Raw genomic sequence first — 21081 nt, forward strand, 5'->3', positions numbered from 1 at the left:
ATTAAGTTTTGAACTCAAATTCTCTTCTTCGTTAGCATCAACACCAACTCAATTTCTCACTTGATTTCCCGACCATAGAGAGATGACGGCATTCACATCATGAGGTCTTTGATTAAGTGGAAATTTAGGATTCACCTCGGGTTGACTTGGAAACTTGTTCTTCTCGCGCTCACAAATTGTGTTAGCTAATTGACTCATTTAAACCTCTAACTTAGATATGGCTTGGGCATTGGAATTCAATAATTGCCTATCTTGGGTCATGGTTTGCATGAAGGCTTGTTGAGATTGAGTCAAATTAGTTTGAGATTTTAGCAAAGCCTCAATACTCTTTTCTAAGGAATTAAGTCTCTTATCCTAATCATTAAACCCGGGAGGATTCAAGGGTGCTTGAATTGGATTTGGATAAGGATTTTGACTAGAAGTGGGGTAAGAGTTTGGATTAGGCTTTTGAAAAGTGGGTTGAGGTAGTTTTGGCCTTGGGTCCATGAAAAATTCGGGTGGTTCTTCCACCCGAGATTGTATGTAGGTGCAAAAGGGTCATTCCTAGGTCGAGGTTGAAACATAGCATTCACTTGCTCAAACTCTTGAAAGTTTTGAGGTCCATGACTATTAGAGTTATAGTTCGCACACATAGACGCTTGGGAGGGGGCATTAGTGGTTTCTAAAGCTTCTAATCTTCTAGTAAGAGTAGCTAACTTCGCTTCGGTTGCTATAGAATTACCCACTAAATGCAAGCCTTTGTTAGCTAATGAACCGAGTGTTTCATTATGCTTACTAGGCTCCCTATTCGGCTCCCTAGTAGACTCCCACAACATGGTCTTTTCTTCTAGTTCCTCGAAAAACTCCCAACCCTGATCCTCGTCTTTTTCCATGAATTTGCCTTGACACATAGACTCTAACAACACAGTTGTAGAACTATCTAAGGCCTCGTAAAAAATCTTACAAAGTCTCCACTTTTCTATTCCGTGGTGGGGACATTAGGACAAAAGATTTTTAAATCTATCAAAATATTTCCAAAAAGACTCATTTTTCTTTTGATGAAATTGATTAATCTCATTTGTAAGTCTCGTAGTCTTATGATTTGGAAAATATTTTTTTAGAAAAATGACTACGAATCCCTCCCAAGTTGAAATAGAATTAACCGGTAGGCTATATAACCATTTTTTAGCATTTTCTTTAAGAGCGAAATTGATTAGTCTAAGCCTAATGGAATCCTCGGTCAATTGCTGGAGTTTTTGTAAGGCACAAACCTCCTCGAATTCATGAATAAAAAGATACGGATCCTCACCTTCACTCCCGGTAAATTTAGGTAACATGCTAATATGATGACCTTTAATTTCAAAATTATTACCATTAACCGGTGGAAGAGTAATACAAGAAGGTTGGACTGAACGGGCGGGGTAACAACGATCCTTAAGAGATACTACCATGTTTACTACGGGTTCAAGAAATTCTACGGGTTCGGATTCCGATGAGGAAGTACGCTCAATTGGTCTCACTAACCTAGATGAATTATCTCTAATCCACGTAGTACGCATAAACAGGATAGGAATCAAGTAGCAAATAAGTGCAAGAATTTAAAACACGCAAAAGAAAGGGTGAAAAATCGAAAGAAAAATTCTAAATCTAGGGTTCCCTAAAAATTCTAGACTTGCTCCTAACAAAAAGATATTACTAAAAGTCACAAAACTAAAAGCATTCTATCTGATTGGCCAGGTAGGTGCAAGCATTGCCAAGAGGCTAAACACCAGCCTAGTCACCAATCTAAATGGCCAGGTAAGCTTTCGCTAGCCTAGACACCAAAGAATGAATATTTAGAGAATTGTTCGTTTCAGGTTTTCTTCCTAATTGAGCGCGAAGTCCTAGGGGCTAATGTCTACTTAATTTTATTAAAAAGGCTATGGTATGCAAAATGATGGATTTAATGGTTGTGGGCCAAGGAAAGAGTGATGAAATCCCTCCCCTTATCTTGTGATGTGGTTTTTGCCCCTAAAGTTTATTTAAATGATGCAACACACAACGAGATATAAAAGCGATAAACAATTATGGATGCTTACACTACGTGTCCTAACTAAACAAAAGAAGAAATTTAACGTACATTGGGTCCTCCAGCAATCACCACAATTTATAAGGTACGAAAAATTAAAAACAAGAAAATAAAATCTAAGATGATGTGCTCCTAGGTGAACAAATGCATGATGCAACAACTATGTATTTAACTAACTAATTTTTTTGTATTTTTTTATATTTTCAATTTTTTTGTGATTTTTTTTACTAGTGAAAAATACGAAAAGAGAGAGATACGGGTTACCCAAGCAAGCTTCCAAAAATTCCTTCGAGCCTCGGCAATTTTCGGAGTTCCAACGAGCTTTCCAAATCTTCAATTTTCTAAAAAAAATTAAACAAAGAGAACAAGTACAACTAATTCAAAAAATTAAAAATTAAGGCGCAAAAAATAATTATAGTCCCCGGCAGCGGCGCCAAAAACTTGATGTGCCAAAAATATACATTTTAAATTGGAAGCGCACAATTCTCGTTTTAATATTTTAGATTCGTTTCGCAGAGACTAAATATTTTCCGCTAACTCCTTAATTTTTAATTTAGGCAAACTAGAACAATTTAATTCAAGGGAATTTTAATTACCAGTAATTTTAAATTAAGAAATGAAAAGAAAGTGTCGACAAAAATCTAGTAAACTACACAAGGCATATAAATAAATAACTCAAATTTAAATCCTGACAAATAATTGCACGGGACAAATTTTCATTAAAAAGAAGGGAAGCATGCATGTGGACTACATTTAGGAAATGACCAATTATATTAATATGGATTTGGGCCAGAAAATGAATTTGAGCCTGATAGTACACTTTTTGTACACATAAAATGATATGGGCTATGAAAAATGGAATGGGCCGTAACTAAATTAAACATTGAATATGCTTATTATGAAAGCTAATGAACCTCATCAGTACAATTAATAACATGAGTTAAATTATTGAAGTAGAGATTTAAAGCTATTTACTTAACTAGATATTAAAGCTGGTTAATGACTACTTAATTAAAACATGTAAAAATAGAAAGCTACGGGTGGAGAGAAAAGAAAAGGAAGTTGGGCCAAGAATTTTTACATGCGCTAGAATATAATTATTAGCCGAAAATTAAAGAAAGATGGACACAATCTTAAATGAATTAAATTAGCTAATGAATAATTTAATGATAAAAGCAAAGAGATTGGAAAATAACTAATGCTAGACTCTTAAAGCAATGATACATAATTTAATTAGAGAAGCTACCAACTTGCATCAAAACATAAGCATAATTGACATATTTGAGAATAAAATATAGAGTGAATGAATGGTAATGGATTCACGTAAGTCATACTAAAAATAATCCAATGGAAATAAAGTGATGCTTTTATAAGACTAGCGGGACGAGCAAGAATCTCGTCGTCAAACACGTTGATGCCGGAATCACAAGCTATTGCCGAAAAATAAGGTAGAATGGCAGGGAAAAAAACTAAATTATAAGAATACCAACAACAGATCTATAATTTCAAAATACTAATTTGGACAAAACCCAGAAGTAAAACATGAACATTAAATAATCAAGAAACTAGATCTAGAGGGCTCCTTTCATTTTCCCAAGTATATAAATTGGGGGATTTTGAAAGCAATCATTACCCAAAATAAAAATAGCAAGACATAAAAATAGAAGAGAAGATGCAATAAAAAGACTTGAGTAACATTAATTGAAAAGAGTGTTTACAATAATTGAAAGCTTGGGAATTGGAAACTAGATCTAAAAGATAAAAAGAGAGGCTAGTACTAAAATTAGGGTAAACTAAGATGTAACTAAGGTGATGAATACAAGGGGGAAGGGGGTATTTATAGCTAAAAAGTAGGGTTTAGGGTAGAGTTGGGTGAATCTTGGCCATCCAAGTGAGAGGTGTGTTTTGTTGATCTTGACCCTTGATTTTCACCAATTCTTTCTTTTGGCTTTTTCTTCAAGTTGCTTGGTGATATTATATTTCATCTATTCTTGCCATTTTTTCCTCTTTTCTTCACATTTCTCATTTTTCCAAATATCTAAAAAAATGACGAGAATGCAACAAATTAATTTATTTAAAATATGAAAGCAAGCAATAAATATGTATTAAATTATGCAAAAATATGTGATTATCACTAACATTTTTCTTATCAGTATTAACAGTGTCAGACTTTGCATCATACTTTACACTAGAAGGAATTAAAGCAACTTTCTTCAAAGAAGGATTTATCTGATAATAATCATTGTACAAACTATGATATTCCTTACAAGTATAAATGGAATGCCATATACTACCATAATGAAAACAAGGATTTTGTGGCTTAAACCTAACAGACTGACTCTTAACTCCTGACTTAAAAGGTAAGGAGTTTATATTCTTATTCTTCCTGCAAAAAGAAGCCAGATGGTTAGAGTTTCCACAGTTATAGCATTTCTTTCTAGGAGCATTAGGAACATGCATATAATTGTTACTTTTATTCACACATTCCTTTCCATTCCTATTTTTCCTAGCTACCTTTACCTTATTTACACTGGTAATCTCTTTCAGCTTATGTTTAAGCTGCTTCTTTGTCATTAAGCCTATGTTAAATTCAGTTGGTTTATCCTATTCTAATTTGTCAGAAGTTGACTCTGCTATCACTTCTGTCTCAATATCTTTCATCTTTTCAGAATCAGACTTTACAGTTTTAGCTACAAATTTAAAAGGATTTACCTTTGGCTTAGTAGACTGTTTAACAATAATTGGCTTAACTTGTTCAGTTCCTTTTTCACTTTTCTCATCTCCATAACCTAAGCCCTCTATCCAGTTCCCACTACTTAGTATATCCTGAGTTCTTCTGTCAGAGTTAGTCTAAGTCCTGATAATCTCTCTCTCCTTTTCTAACTCAGTTTTTAGAGATTTATTCATTTTTAACACTTCATCTCTAACATAGAAAGCATCATCTCTATCCTTCTGAGTTTGATGGTACATAACTAACTCTTTTTATAAATAATCATTCCTCTTTTTAAAAGAAAGATTTTCAAAAGTTAATCTTTCACATGTTAAAGTTTGATCTCTATAGCTAATAAACATGGTTTTAAGATATAATCTCAACTCAGTAATATCATCAGTATGAAAGGCATAAATTGTTTGAGGTACCTTTAACTCAGCAGCATCAGAACTGCTATCAGCATTTGCCATCAAGGCATAGTTCTCCTCATCTTCTGAATCTGAAGTGTATGTCCAGCTTTTCTTCTTTATGACAAGAGCCTTCCCTTTGTCACTCTTTCCTTTCTTGCAGTCAGGAGATATGTGGCCTTTCTCACCACAGTTGTAGCATTTGACATTTGAGTAATCTCCTCTGTCAGACTTTCCTCCTTTGCCTTCAGATTTTTTGAAGCCCTTCTTATCAGAACTTCTACCTTTTCTGGAAAACTTCTTTCCCCTTTTGAATTTCCTGTAGGCTATCTTTGTGATACCCTTCACCATAAGAGCACACAGCTTCATCATCTCTTCATCAACATCTACTTCAGGTAGACTTTCAGTTTCTGAATCATCATCATCAGAACTTGATGATTCTGAATCAGACTTTATGATGAAAGCCTTTCCTTTTCCTTTCTTTGAGACAACCACTTTGGGGGATTCCTCCTCAGCATTAAGAGCAACTGTCCTTGACTTTTTCCCATGTCTCTTGCGTATTTGATCCATCTCAAGTTCATAAGTCTTGAGCATTCGATAAATTTCATCAAGAGTAGTTTCATCAAGAGCATAGTTATCTCTTATAATGGTAGCTTTCAAATCCCAACTTTCAGGATGAGCTAAAAGGAATTTTAGATTTAAATCTTCAATGTCATATTCCTTGTCCACCAGTGACAGATCATTCAAGAGTTTGACAAACTTGTCATACAAATCAGTTAATGACTCGTCACTTTTTGAATCAAAGTGCTCATACTCTTGAGTGAGTATAGTCCTCCTGTTTTTCTTAATTGCATCAGTTCCCTAACACCTTGTCTCCAAAGCATCCCATATCTCCTTTGCAGTCTTGCAATGAATGACCCTATTTGACATGACAATATCAATGACACTATGCAGCAAATGCCTTACCTTTGCATCCTTGGCAATAGATGAGATATCTTCAGCTGTGTATTCACTTTTCTCCTTTGGTATGGTCTTTGCTAGCTGATCTGCAACTACAACAGAGAGCTTGGTTGGCTTATGCGGTCCTTCATAAATTCTGTCAAGGTATTCAGGATCTATATCTTCCAGAAATATAGCCATCTTCACTTTCCATATGGGATACTCAGAAGGTCTCAGCATGGGAACCCTGATAGTCTTATATCGAATATGGGCTTGAGTCTTTGGAGTTTCTTCAGTTTTAGCGGGCTTGGTTGGATTTTCTGCTTCTTCAGACATGATTGTTTTTGGATCTTTACTGTATGGGTTGTCACCCCCCCAAACTTAACAATACCTAATATATAACTATTACAATATTTAAAAGAAAGTAAATACAACTGAATCCAAGATCTTACAGTTTAGGGTTTGGAATAGCCCAACACTACTAACTATTACAACTGGTTTTAATATCGAGTCCTCACACAAAACTATCTCTTATTCTACCTGAGCTCGGACATACGCATCGGCATCACAAGTCTTACGTGCTATCTACTTGAATCTAACCATAGCTGCTAGCTGTAATATCAGGGTTAAAGCAAGTAGTGAGCCAAATGCTCAACAAGTGCTAAACAATACGATACAAAACATAAATCGAGATATATATTAAAAAATGACAATGTGAAGATATAACTAATAATAACAAGAGATGAACTTTTGGGTGATGGCATCATTTGCTTGAATCAAAAACTTTTTCAAAATCATATCTTAATCAAAAACCATTTTATGACGCTACGGATTACAGCCGGTGATCAGCCGTGAAGTAATCCCGAACCTCGCTGGGTTCTAAAACATTAATGGGATCCATAGGCAACTTTTAAGCCTACAATATCAGTGTGGAAAGGACTTGCGTCTCAGTCCAGATCCACTATTTAAAGAAAACATTTATCCCCTTTGGGATTGAAAATCCAAATTTTAATCATTTCCAAAACTAATGACGATTGATAATAAAATTTCTTAAACAGTAAACATCTTTATCAAGGGATTGTAGATTGACTTGAAACACTAGAATTATGTTCACTAAATCTTAGGGCCATGATCCACTAGACTTTACTCTATCAGGGTAATTGAAAGGTTTCCATTTACTGAAAGAGATATGTCCTAATTCCAATCATGTATGAGGATTTAGGAATAACTTTTATGTAATCTGTTTTGATTTCATTGATATTAATAAGATATACCACAGTTTATGTAATCATGTATGAGGTAATTGTTTTATTGCAGGCTCTATCTATTTTAAGTGTTTAAATAAGATATACCACAGTTTAGAGTAAAGCTTTTTATGGATTGTGATGAGATCATAATAATGAGACCTAAAAGATGATAACTGTAAACTTAAATGGTTCCTGGTCGTAGGATTACTAACTGGTAATTAATAATCCGCAAAGATCGGTACATACTATGCTTGCTTCATTATGAAGGATGTCTGTTCTCATTGACATTTGTGTGGTGACACTATAGCTAGTATGTAGGTGCTTATTATAGAATAAGTTCACTGAACATGACTCACACAGCTGAACAACTGATGGAGTTCACTCACGTGTCAGCAGTTGTTCACATAGTGATAGTTGTACAAGTATCCTTAGACTTGAGGTCATCATAGTCATCTTGTGTACACTGAACTATGCTTTGGTTTAGTTCTTAGTCTCCAGGGACAATTATAAGGGCTCTACTGGGTATAGGAATTTGTACACGAAGATAGTGTATGATCAATAAAGGATCTACCCCTTCCAGTGAAGGAAGAGAATGTTCAATGCTGATCCACTTATGCTAGTTCAGGAATCTCTGACCAGAGTGAATGAAATTAGAAAGGAATTTCTAATTTACATTGAATAGAACTAAGCATAGTGAATGGGAAAGCAAGTGATTAAATAAGATAGGTTTGACACAAGTTCCATACCTTGTATTTAATCGTGACATTGCAGGGTAGAAGGAATTAATTGTACGGTAACTATTCACTGAATAGGTTCTTGGTATTCTAAGCAGTGAATTCGTATTATCCGGATAGTCGCGATATGCTGAGAAGTATCCCTCACGATGTAGAATAAATATGATTAATTAATTAATCATATTTAATGAATTAGAGAATTTATATAAATAATTATAAAATAGTTTTATTATTATTTATTTCTACTACCGGCTTAATATTGAACCTACAGGGTCACACCATAAAAGAGAATGATTTAATGGAGGAAGAATTAATTAATAATGACTGATAATTATTTATTTATGAAATAAATAATTAATTGGCAAATTTAATAATTGATTAAATGAGATTTAATTGATTATAAATTAATTAAGAAAAGTTCTTAATATTATTAATTAAGAATTTAATTTTTGGAAATTAAATCAAGAGAGAGAATTATTTCTAAAGTGTTTAGAAAAAGGATTAATAATTAAAAGGTGTTTTAATTATTAGTGAGAATAATAAAGGGTTAATAATAATAATATTTTATGGGAAAATTTTCAGCTTAAAATTTTGCCTATAAATATACTATTATAAACCTTATTTTTGCCTCAACCTAAAAAAATTTACAAAACCCTAATTCTCTCCACCTCCTCCTCCTCCATTACATCGATTTCTTGGTGGATACCGGTGGAGTGATTCACACTTGAGGAGCAGCTGCTAAGGATCTCCGCTCGTGGTTCTTGGATCGCTTTAAAAGGTTAGAAACGATCCCTCGATTTAAATCATGATCTATATGCGTATTATATGGATTTTATATCAATAAAAATATTTTACCATACTTCCGTGATAGATAAAATCTGACAATGGTATCAGAGCATAGGTTGTATGCATATAGATCTGTGATAAAAATTTCAGAATTTTATGTGCTTGTATGAATTAATTATGATTTTTACAAGTTATATCATGGATTAATTATGACTGATTAGAAATTATTTCTCAGAATTATTTTGACTGTAGATCTGCGTTCTACAAGTGTTGTAGATCGTCTAGGTATTTTTTTCATAATTTTATGATGAATGGATTATTTATTATGAATTTTTGAAGTTGTTTTAATTAAATTCGTAATTAAATAAACATATATATATATATATATATATAATTTGTTAGTATATATATATGTTAAAGATCTGCTGTGTTTTGTTTGTGTTGATGTGATTGGTGAGACACGACCTCCAATGGAAAAGAAACGACGACACGTTTTTCTGTGCAAAAACAAAGGCGGCGGCGACTGTCAGGAAAGAGGGGAGGAGCGCGCGTCTGGCATGCGTGCGTGGGGCACACGTGCTCGTGTGTCACGCGCGGCGCGTGTCAGACACGAGCGGGTCAACGGTCAGCCCTTTGCTGACGTCATCAGATGACGTCTTGCTGACGTCAGCTTAGGGTTTAGGGCACGTGAAGCGCATGTGCGCGTGGGGCGCGTGGACGAAAGTCAGACACGCGCCTGACAGCGCGTGTGCGCGTGACGGCGCGTGGGTTTTCTTCTCCAGGCGCGTGTGGGCGCGTGCTTGGTCAGAATGGGGCATGCTTGGTGCCGTTGGATTCGTCTTTTCGAGACGCATCTAATGGTATATTATATGATATTTTCTCAAATTGTTTCGGACTGTTTATAGCTAACAGTAGTGTTTTAAAGCTGTTTTTGACTGTTTTAATTGCTTTTAAATGCCTCATGTGATACATAGAGAGGTGTAATGCTTAGACCAATATGCTACATGATTTAACATGCCTACCTTTACGTTTATTCATGCTTATATATGTGATATATGCTTAGTTTATCATGCGATGATAGATTTAAGTGAACTTAATTAACATAAGGCGTTTGTTAGACAATCTAGTATAGTGAAATTGTTTCATGACCTTAATATAAATATTATGAATACGATCATGAGATTCTTGTGTTTATGAAACACGTAATTGAATATAAATTTTCAATATTGAGAGAAAGGATGATTCTGTCAACAACAAATTTATATCTGTAAGAAAGGGTTATTAAGTGACGCCTCTTGACAATGCTCCATCCGATCTGGGAATCATCTGATTATCGATTATTGATTTGAAATATTTAATTTAAAAGGAAGAATCTCTTTATAATATGATTATGATTGTAACGTAATATAATCCCTCTAAAATTAAATAATATCAAGTAGTAATTGGCCAATGACACAACGGGCTTGTGTCGGTTATAGCCTTCCAACATGATAGAAAGTGGTTCTTATTTTTAAATCATTGTCATTTCATGCTACAGCCGAGGGCTTTGATTCGAAATACGAAATACTTGTCTATTACATAGAGATGTGTACATTGAATTAGAATCTAAAGGTCGTTATGTGCTACATCCGTGGGCCGTTGGAGACTGATTCAATTGTACGAAATGTTTGGTTAGACTTGACTTAGAATATTGAGTTTGTCGTGCTACAGCCGTGACTCAATTATTCAAGAGGCTAAAGTTATATTAGAGAATAACATAGGATGTAATTGACAAGATTTGTCTACCTATTGAATATCATATGACGTTTCGTGCTACAGCCGAGGTTGTGTGATGGAATGTAGGATCCCTATTCCCACTAGCATTATGAATGCTTAATTTTCACTTAGGGGTTGAATAAATTAGATAAACTAGTGGAAGACACTTATGAATAAAGACCCGATTCATATAGTGGTTTGAAATGAAATTGAATATTTGCTAAGTGTTGTTATGTGTTTATCATTTACAGATTTACTATATTCGTCATGTCTTCTGCACTATCACTCTGGAGCATACTAGATGCTCACAAGTTGACTGGTCCTAATTTAGCTGTTTGCTTTCACTGTAACAAGTTGGGGCACTGGAAGAGGAACTGCAAGGTTTACCTTGCAGAATTGAAGAAGAAGAACGGTAGTGAGACTACCGCTTCTGATTCAGGCATGTTCATGATCGAAGTTAAAATGTCACTATGTCAAATTTCTACTTGGGTATTAGATACCGCTTGTGGTTCTCATATTTGCAATTCGTTGCAAGGACTAAAGGGAAGTAGGACTCTTGAAAAAGATGAGGTGATTCTACGCATGGGCAATGGAGCAAGGGTTGCGGCCATATCTGTAGGATCATTTAGTTTACATATGCCTGCGGGCAAGACTATTATTCTGAATAATTGTTATTACGTTCCCTCTATTGTGAGGAATATTGTTTCTATTCCTATGTTGGATTTGGATGGTTTTTCATTTATTATTAAGAATAATGAATGTTCTATTCTTAGAGATAATGTTCTTTATGGACGTGGTATTTTAAATAATGGTCTGTATGTATGTGACGTAGAGCATGATTTACTTCAGATTGAACAAACTAATAAAAGAAAACGAGATGATGAAAATCTGACCTATTTATGGCACTGTAGGCTAGGTCATATTAGTGAAAATAGACTGCGGACATTGTATAAGGAAGGGTTACTTGACCCCTTTGATTTTGAATCATATCCTAAATGCGAGTTTTGTCTATTGGGTAAAATGACCAAATCTCCATTTAGTGGAAATGGAGAGAGGGCTGCAGATTTGCTAGGATTGGTACACATAGATGTATGTGGACCAATGTCTACGCAAGCCATGGGTGGATTTTCATACTTGATTACTTTCATAGATGATAAATCTAGATTCAGATATGTGTATTTGATGAAACACAAGTCTGAAGCCTTTGAAAAGTTCAAAGAATATAAGTATGAAGTGGAGAAACAAACTAAACATAGTATTATAACTCTTCGATCAGATCGAGGTGGTGAATACTTGAATGGAAAGTTTCTAGCTTATCTCAAAGAAAATGGTATAGTCTCCCAGTGGACTCCTCCATATACTCCACAGTTGAATGGGGTATCTGAAAGGAGAAATCGAACTTTGTTAGACATGGTTCGGTCCATGATGAGCTATGCGAATCTTCCAGTATTTCTATGGGGTTATGCATTGGAAACCTCAGCATATTTACTGAATAAGGTGCCTTCCAAATATGTTCCTCAAACTCCATATGAGATATGGAAAGAAAGGAAACTGAGTCTTAAACACGTTAAGATTTGGGGATGTCTAGCTTATGTCAAGAAAGTTGACCCAGATAAGCTGGAATCTCGATCCGTAAAATGTAATCTTGTGGGATATCCTAAAGAGACTTTAGGGTATTACTTTTACACTGATCATCAGGTGTTTATCTCCAGACATGCTACCTTCTTGGAAAAGCAGTTTATCCTTGAAGGAAATAGTGGGAGAAAAATTGAACTTGATGAAGTTCAAGAAGCACAAACTACTACGAATCAAGTGGAAACACCTGCTCAGACTGAACAACCTTCTGTGGAACAGCCCATTCGTAGGTCAGGGAGAGTGTCTCGCCAACCTGAGAGGTATTATGGCCTTGTCATTGAGAATGGCAATGAGTTGTCAATCATTGATGATGACGACCCTGTGACCTACAATGAGGCTATGAGTAAATGGCATAGTGCCATGAAATCCGAAATGGAATCTATGTATACCAACCAAGTATGGACTCTGGTTGAGGCGCCTGAAGGTGTTAAGCCTATTGGGTGCAAGTGGGTATACAAAAGAAAGATTGGAGCAGATGGCCAGGTGGAGACCTATAAGGCCAGGCTCGTGGAAAAATGATTCAAACAAAGGCAAGGGATTGACTTTGATGAAACTTTTTTGCATGTAGCCCTGTTAAAATCAATTCGGATTTTGCTTGCAGTTGCTGCTTACTACGAGTTGCTGCTTACTACGACTATGAGATCTGGCAAATGGACGTGAAAACGGCCTTCCTCAATGAGGAACTTGAGGAGGAAGTGTATATGACACAGCCAGAGGGTTTTCTTTCCAAGGGAAATGAACACCTAGTGTATAAGCTGCTGCGAACCATATATGGTTTAAGGCAAGCTTCTCGTAGATGGAACATCCGTTTTGATGAGACAATCAAGGAGTTTAGTTTTATCAAAAACATAGATGAACCATGTGTCTACAAGAAGGTTAGTGGGAGCGCGGTAACATTTCTTGTATTGCATGTAGATGACATACTTCTTATAGGAAATGATGTACCGATGCTGCAATCAGTCAAAGTATGGCTATCAAAGAACTTCACCATGAAGGACTTGGGAGAAGCATCCTACATTCTCGGTATGAAGATCTATAGAGATAGATCTAGAAGAATGATAGGTCTTACCTAGGGTACATACATCCAGAAAGTGCTTAAAAGGTTTAGCATGAAAAATTCCAAAAGAGGTCTCATACCGATGAGTCATGGAGTGTCCCTTTCCGAAAAAATGTCTCCTAAGACACCTGAGGAAAGAGAGCGTATGAGTAAGGTTCCTTATGCTTCAGCAATATGATCTATCATGTACGCGATGTTGTGTACAAGGCCTGATGTTGCTTATTCAATTAGTGTGACGAGCAGATATCAGTCCAATCCAGGTAAAGACCACTGGAAAGCAATAAAAAACATTCTTAAGTACTTGCGAAGGACTCAAGACATTTTTCTTGTTTTTGGTGGTGAATCTAAGTTGAAAATAGAGGGTTATACTGACTCTAGTTTTCAATCAGAAAGTGATAGCAAATCCATGTCTGGGTACATGTTTACTCTGAATGGTGGTGCGATTAGTTGAAAGAGTTCCAAACAGTCTACAACGACTGACTCCACAACGGAAGCAGAATATATAGCTGCAAGTGAGGCTGCAAAAGAAGCCGTTTGGAGGAGGAAATTTGTTTCTGAGTTGGGAGTTGTTCCTAGCGTTGAAGAGCCTATTGTGTTGTATTGTGATAACAACGCAGCAATAGCACAAGCCAAGGAACCTAGGTCTCATAAAAATTCCAAACATGTCCTGCGGCGCTTTCATCTGATTAGGGAGATTGTTGAAAGAGGAGATGTCAACGTCGAGAGAGTTGCACATAACAACATAGCAGACCCTTTAACAAAGCCATTTTCTCAAAGTCACTTTGATCGTCATAAAGACAGGATGGGTATTAGATACCAGAGTGATTGGCTTTAGTACAAGTGGGAGATTGAAAGAGATATGTCCTAAGTCCAATCATGTATGAGGATTTAGGAATAACTTTTATATAATCTGTTTTGATTTCATTGATATTAATAAAAGAATTGTTTTGTTTTTTATTGTTGGCTCTATCTATTTTAAGTGTTTAAATAAGATATACCACAGTTTAGAGTAAAGTTTTTTATGGATTGTGATGAGATCAAAATAATGAGACCTAAAAGATGATAACTCTAAACTTAAATAGTTCCTGGTCGTAGAATTACTAACTGGTAATTAATAATCCACAAAGATCGGTGCATACTATGCTTGCTTCATTATGAAGGATGTCTGTTCTCATAGACATTTGTGTGGTGACACTATAGCTAGTATGTAGGTGCTTATTATAGAATAAGTTCACTGAACATGACTCACACAGCTGAACAACTGATGGAGTTCACTCACGTGTCAGCAGTTGTTCACATAGTGATAGTTGTATAAGTATCCTTAGACTTGAGGCCATCATAGTCATCTTGTGTACACTGAACTATACTTTGGTTTAGTTCTTAGTCTTCAGGGACAATTACAAGGGCTCTACTGGGTATAGGAATTTGTACACGAAGATAGTGTATGATCAATAAAGGATCTACCCCTTCCAGTGAAGGAAGAGAATGTTCAATGCTGATCCACTTATGCTAGTTCAGGAATCTCTAGCCAGAGTGATTGAAATTAGAAAGGAGTTTTTAATTTACATTGAATAGAACTAAGCATAGTGAATGGGAAAGCAAGTGATTAAATAAGATAGGCTTGACACAAGTTCCATGACTTGTATTTAATCGTGACATTGCAGGGTAGAAGGAATTAATTGTACGGTAACTATTCACTGAATAGGTTCTTGGTATTCTAAGCAGTGAATTCGTATTATCCGGATAGTCGCGATATGCTGAGAAGTATCCCTCACGATGTAGAATAAATATGATTAATTAATTAATCATATTTAATGAATTAGAGAATTTATATAAATAATGATAAAATAGTTTTATTATTATTTATTTCTACTACCGGCTTAATATTGAACCTACAGGGTCACACCATAAAAGAGAATGATTTAATGGTGGAGGAATTAATTAATAATGGCTGATAATTATTTATTTATGAAATAAATAATTAATTGGAAAATTTAATAATTGATTAAATGAGATTTAATTGATTATAAATTAATTAAGAAAAGTTCTTAATATTATTAATTAAGAATTTAATTTTTGGAAATTAAATCAAGAGAGAGAATTATTTTTAAAGTGTTTAGAAAAAGGATTAATAATTAAAAGGTGTTTTAATTATTAGTGAGAATAATAAAGGGTTAATAATAATAATATTTTATGGGAAAATTTTCAGCCGAAAATTTTGCCTATAAATATACTATTATAAACCATATTTTTGCATCAACCTAAAAAAATTTACAAAACCCTAATTCTCACCACCTCCTCCTCCATTACATCGATTTCTTGGTGGATACCGGTGGAGTGCTTCACACTTAAGGAGCAGCTGCTAAGGATCTCCGCTCGTGGTTCTTGGATCGCTTTTAAAGGTTAAAAATGATCCCTCGATTTAAATTATGATATGTTTGCATATTATATGGATTTTATATCAATTAAAATATTTTACCATGCTTCCGTGATAGATAAAATCCTACATTTACAAGAATTTTGACAAGGAGATTTAGTAGGGTTGTTGGATAATATGAAAGAGTAATGCCAAACTAGGCTTGAAGCAATGGTTTTAGACAAGGTATAGGTATTAGAACATCAAGAAGATAAGCATTACTGGTTACAAGTATGATAGAGGTGTTGATATAAAGAAAGTGATCATTAGCTCAAGGTATATCAGGATGTCAAGCTTTAGGGTAAGGATAGGGTTATCAAACAATCGTGAACGACTTTAAAGAATATCTGGCTCTTAGGTATCAAGATAAAGTTTCTATCGGGGTTCTTACAAGAGTTAAATCAAGCATCAGGGTGTAAAATCAAGATTTCTCAGTAATCAATAGCATGTTAATCAAAATGATCAATCAGGTATTACAACAATTCTCTATTTTATCATGGCATCCTGATTACTTTGGTATACTAGCATGGTATGATTTTTGATCTACTTGCAATAAGTACTTGAGGGTTCATGGAATTTCTATATAATACGAAGATAGATTTGAGAATCACTTGGTCCGGGTATAACAAGGTAAATCAGGATACTCACATCATATATATAAGAACTATTTATCACACATTCGCAGTGTAAACTAAAAAGTAGGTTGAATCACTTGCCTTGAGAAGCCTGGACTGGAATGGACTGGAAAGTAGGAGCAACTGGAAGCTTTACTCGACCTTTATGGCAAGTTTACCCTCGTCTCGAGATCCTACACAATTAATAATAACCTCATTATAATATATTCTCACCAACGCAACCTATTTACAACCCGAAATTAAACATAAATGGCACTTAGGCCTATATGCATGCAATTTATAATCACCTTATAAACATAATAGTACACATAGCCACATATAATCACATACCATATTTTAAATACCAAAAAATATCTCACACACACCATATTGTAACACTAGGCTTACACCATATTATAACACTAGGCTTGGATGATCTCGCTCCACAACTTAAGTCACCTGATCGCTAAACTAGACAAAGTCTCCAAATTTTGGCCTCCTAACTCGATGTGCCTTTACTAAACTATCCAAAACCTATTGACCCTCACTTGGGACTTTCACTCTACTGGATTTATGCTATCTTGCAACTATAGTGGTCAACCTAGGCCTCACTCATAAATGCTCTAAAACTATGTGGTAAGTGAAGGTGCTTACTAAGGTAAATTTCAGAATAACATCTATGGTTTCTTGAGTGCATTAGACACTCTTACACTACAAGTTTACCTCCAAAACTTCTACACTAGACTCTTCTGATCATAAGGCAACTCCCAAACTTTATGTGGCTCAAGGGCCTAGCTTGGGCCTCCCTAGGCCTAAGTTTAAAGTCCATGGTTCCCCTATTTTTCTGGGCAGAAAAGGTCCTGACTTGAACTAACTTGTGACACATTATTATAACTCAAATCCTATGAAATATGGCTGGAAAAAATCCTCTGAAACTCCCTCTAACTAAGGCCCAACAGGGCCTAATGAGGGCCTACCTATGACATGGTCAAAACTTCCTATTTCTAAGTTGCAAAAAAATTGTCCCCTGCTGGACAGATTTTGTGATTCCACTCGTGCACCTAACCAAACGTCTTACAAACCTCCAAAAAACACCTAAAACCTATATATACTCCTAGTGATAGCTCCTGGTGGCTTGGGCCTCAAAGTGCACAACAAATACTCATTCAAAACTTCCCCATAAACTAGTGCATCAAATCTTGAAAAATGCAAACACTAACTAATCCCTTTCCACCTCGACTCCCACTTATTAACCAAACATCCAACCTCTACCAAAGAAAGCCTAGTGCATCAACATCCTAAAATAGTGCCTCAACAGGAGTGGAGATCATTCATGCCCTAGAACACCAATATGCAAATAAAAATATAACGTGCAACTCATGGAAAACACTTAACAAGATTTCGGCTAAAACATAGAGTTTAAATTCTTGTAAATTCGACTTGTACCTATTACTCAACCTTAATAATCATGAAATATATCTTCTCTTAACTATTATTAAGAAATATATCATGGAAATAATCTATTTCAAGCACAAATAATTCAAATTTATAGATTTTTAAACATGAAAACATGATTTCGAGAAGAGTAGCATACACAACATGGTTGATCATCATATTAACATCTTAAAACTAGCATGCATGGCTAAACATGATTATATAGTGAAATTTTAGTAGCATGCGAAGGTTTTTAAAGCATGGTTTCTCCATAAAATACTTAGTTAAAACATATATAAAATGTATCTCATAGAGAGCTCTTGAATTCACAAGAATCAAGAGTTTCTCTTTGGAGATCACACAAAAGCTACACATGGAACCATGAAACTTCATCTCCCAAATCACAAAACTCTTGGGAAGTATATAAAATAAATGTAGGTGGAAGAATTACACTAGGGAAGATGAGAAATGGGATGGAAAAATGGAAGGGAGTGGGGGAGGGGGTTCTCGGCCGAGAGCAAGGAGAGGGAGGGGGAGGAGAGAAAAAGAGAGGTGAGTTGGAGTGTGGAGTGAGTGAAATGATTTCTCACATTTTGTTTTTGGTTTTATGCCTTTGACTGACTAAAAGAAATGAGTGGAAATGAGAATGTACAAGAATACCCTCTAGCTAAAGTTAGGCCATTTTGTATGCAAGGTTAATGTGGTAATTTGGTTAACAACAAGTGAGTTAGTGGGGTTAGAAAGGTCTCCTTTGCCCATTAATAGAATGGAAGAGTGATTTGCATGCAAGGGTTTCCATGTAATTTGCTAATTATAACAAATAAATTTTTAAAGATTTATTTTTATAAAATAAAATACAAGTTCAAAAATTATAAAATTTATACCATAAAATAACTTGGATTTTTAGAAATTTTTATAAGATCACTTTTGAAATTTGTGAATGAAATAACTTTTAAAAGAAATTTTTTCCAAGGTTTAGAATATTCCTTATAAATCAAAAATAAGGGAAATAAATAAACTTTTGCTTTGAAAAATCATATTCTATATAAAGCAATTTATAATGCAGAAATTTTCATTCACACAACGTACAATCATTAAGTATATTTACAGTCGGCTCTAATATTATACAAAGTTCACAAATAATATTACACAAAATGCCGGTCGTAACATGGGTGTTAACAGATAAGCTCTGATACCACTTGTTAGGTCACACAACACTGTAGAATGGGGTTGAAAACAGTGTAGAATACAATCAAATCGATTTAAAGCACAAGTAACAGAAAATAGATGTATTCGATATAATAAACTCTGTTACAATGGAACTATTCTCTCTCAGTGATGAACAAATATCACGAGAGCTGCTAGGTTACAATTGTATGATCTTCTCGATGATCGTAACTTTTTTAGAGTAAACCAATGTCTGTATTTATATAGACACACAGTTACAAGATAACTTCTAGTTAATATGGAATATAATTCTGTCTCCTAAAATATATCAACCAGATATCTTATATAATTCTTCTAGTCATCTAACTCTTTCCATGCATATCTTCTTCTTGTATTAGTCTCGATCTTCTTTCCTGTAAATCAGCTTCCTTCCTTAACTGTTAGTCCTCCATTACTTAAGTTCTCATATCCATCTTCTGATATTATCTTCTGATAATCTAAGTCCTGATATCCTTAAGTCCTGACTTCCAATAAGTCCTGATTCCAGTAAGAATTGATATTTCCTGTTAGTTAAGATCTGAAAACTAAACATGAAACATATTAGACATGACATCTCAAATATATCCAACACACTTTTAAAAAGTGATTTTATGACAATCTTATTTTCAAAAATTATTTTGGTTGTCTATAAAATTGTTTTTATGATTTTATAATTTCAATGATTATTTTTGGGATTTTTAAAACTTACAAATCAATATTCTGTTAATTATTTATTCTTGAATGATTTTCTGATTTAGTTTAATTGTAAAAATCCATATTTATTTCCAGGAATCATCAAAAATCATGAAACTCATATTTTATTAAGTTCATAATATTATGAGAATTTTAAAATTATTTTGGTAATTTTCGGGATTTATTTTATTCGCACATTGTTTCGTTTATTCGTTAAATGCGGATATATGCGTGTTTGTAAAATGCTTTAAAATTATGGATTTATTTTAGTAACTCCAAAATTATTTGTGATTATTCAAGACTATTTTAGATATTTTTCTGATTAATTTTTTACAGGCGATATGTATCGTTAATTTTATAACTCGGAGTATAATTCTGTCCAATCCAATTAAAATGACCACGTGTCCTTAATTTTGGACACACAACCTTGCAGCAAATATTGGGGCAGTGTATTTTCTTTTCCTTTCTTCTTCTCACCTCCTCCTCCTTCGATTGTCTCTCACCTCTCTACTCTCTCTTTACCTCTCTGTTCTCTCTCCCTTTTCTCGTTTCTCTGGCCTTGCTACTCCTTTTTTCCGGTAATTACTCTTGCCGCCCGTTTTTCCTGTTTTGTCGCCGTGTTCTACCTATTTTACCGCCAATGCCGCCGGTTTTCGGCGTGGTGGCTGTGGTGTGGTTGTGTTCGGTATATATATATATATGTATATATCTACATATATGTGTATATGTGTGTGCCTGTGTGTGCATGTGTGTGTGTGTGAGTTGTGATGTTTGTGTGTGTATGCTGCGGCGACGACCGCGTGTGGCCGTGTGGCGCCGTGTTTTTGCTCATGTTTTCTCCGGTTGTTGGTTTGGGCTGGTTCTATTTGCAGTTGGGCTTATAATTTGGGCCTGGCTATTGGATTTTTGTGTTGGGCTTTTGTTGGGCCCGTGTCTGCAGTTTGTCTGGACTGTTATATATTTTAATTTTAATTTCCTTTTTGCTGCAGGAAATTTGTAATAACCCCAATTTTTGGAATTTTTGAAAACCTTATGAATAGTGTTTTGCAGATATGATGAATAAGAAAACTTTTCATGCCATACTATGTAGGGGTTCTTCTATTTTTATTCTGAGATCTTACTAGTACCCTATATGGGATATAAGTGTATGCAAAGATCGTCAGAATCCAAATCCGAACACTTTGATTTTTCCCGAAAATCCACCAGATACCGAAAGAATTGAGTATAAGGTAACAGGATAAAAAGGATTTAAATTCAAGGATTATAAGAGAGGATCATAAAAGGAATATAATGTATTGAGAAAGGTTAAGGAGACCCAAGTAATAAGATCCCGAGTATGATCCCTCAAACGATAAACGAAAACGAAAGTTAAGCGAACCGTATAACAGATCAGCGGTCATC

General features: G+C 34.8%; 1 non-coding gene across 1 annotated transcript; it reads left to right on the forward strand.

The window, feature by feature from the left end:
• The first annotated feature begins 960 nt into the window (after positions 1-960).
• On the forward strand, positions 961-1067 carry LOC141715961 (small nucleolar RNA R71). Its single transcript, XR_012572699.1, has one exon. It is a non-coding gene; the product is annotated as a small nucleolar RNA R71 (small nucleolar RNA).
• The last annotated feature ends 20014 nt before the right edge of the window (positions 1068-21081 follow it).

The sequence above is a fragment of the Apium graveolens genome, chromosome 3 (genome assembly GCF_009905375.1).
Source record: "Apium graveolens cultivar Ventura chromosome 3, ASM990537v1, whole genome shotgun sequence".
Taxonomy (NCBI): domain Eukaryota; kingdom Viridiplantae; phylum Streptophyta; class Magnoliopsida; order Apiales; family Apiaceae; genus Apium; species Apium graveolens.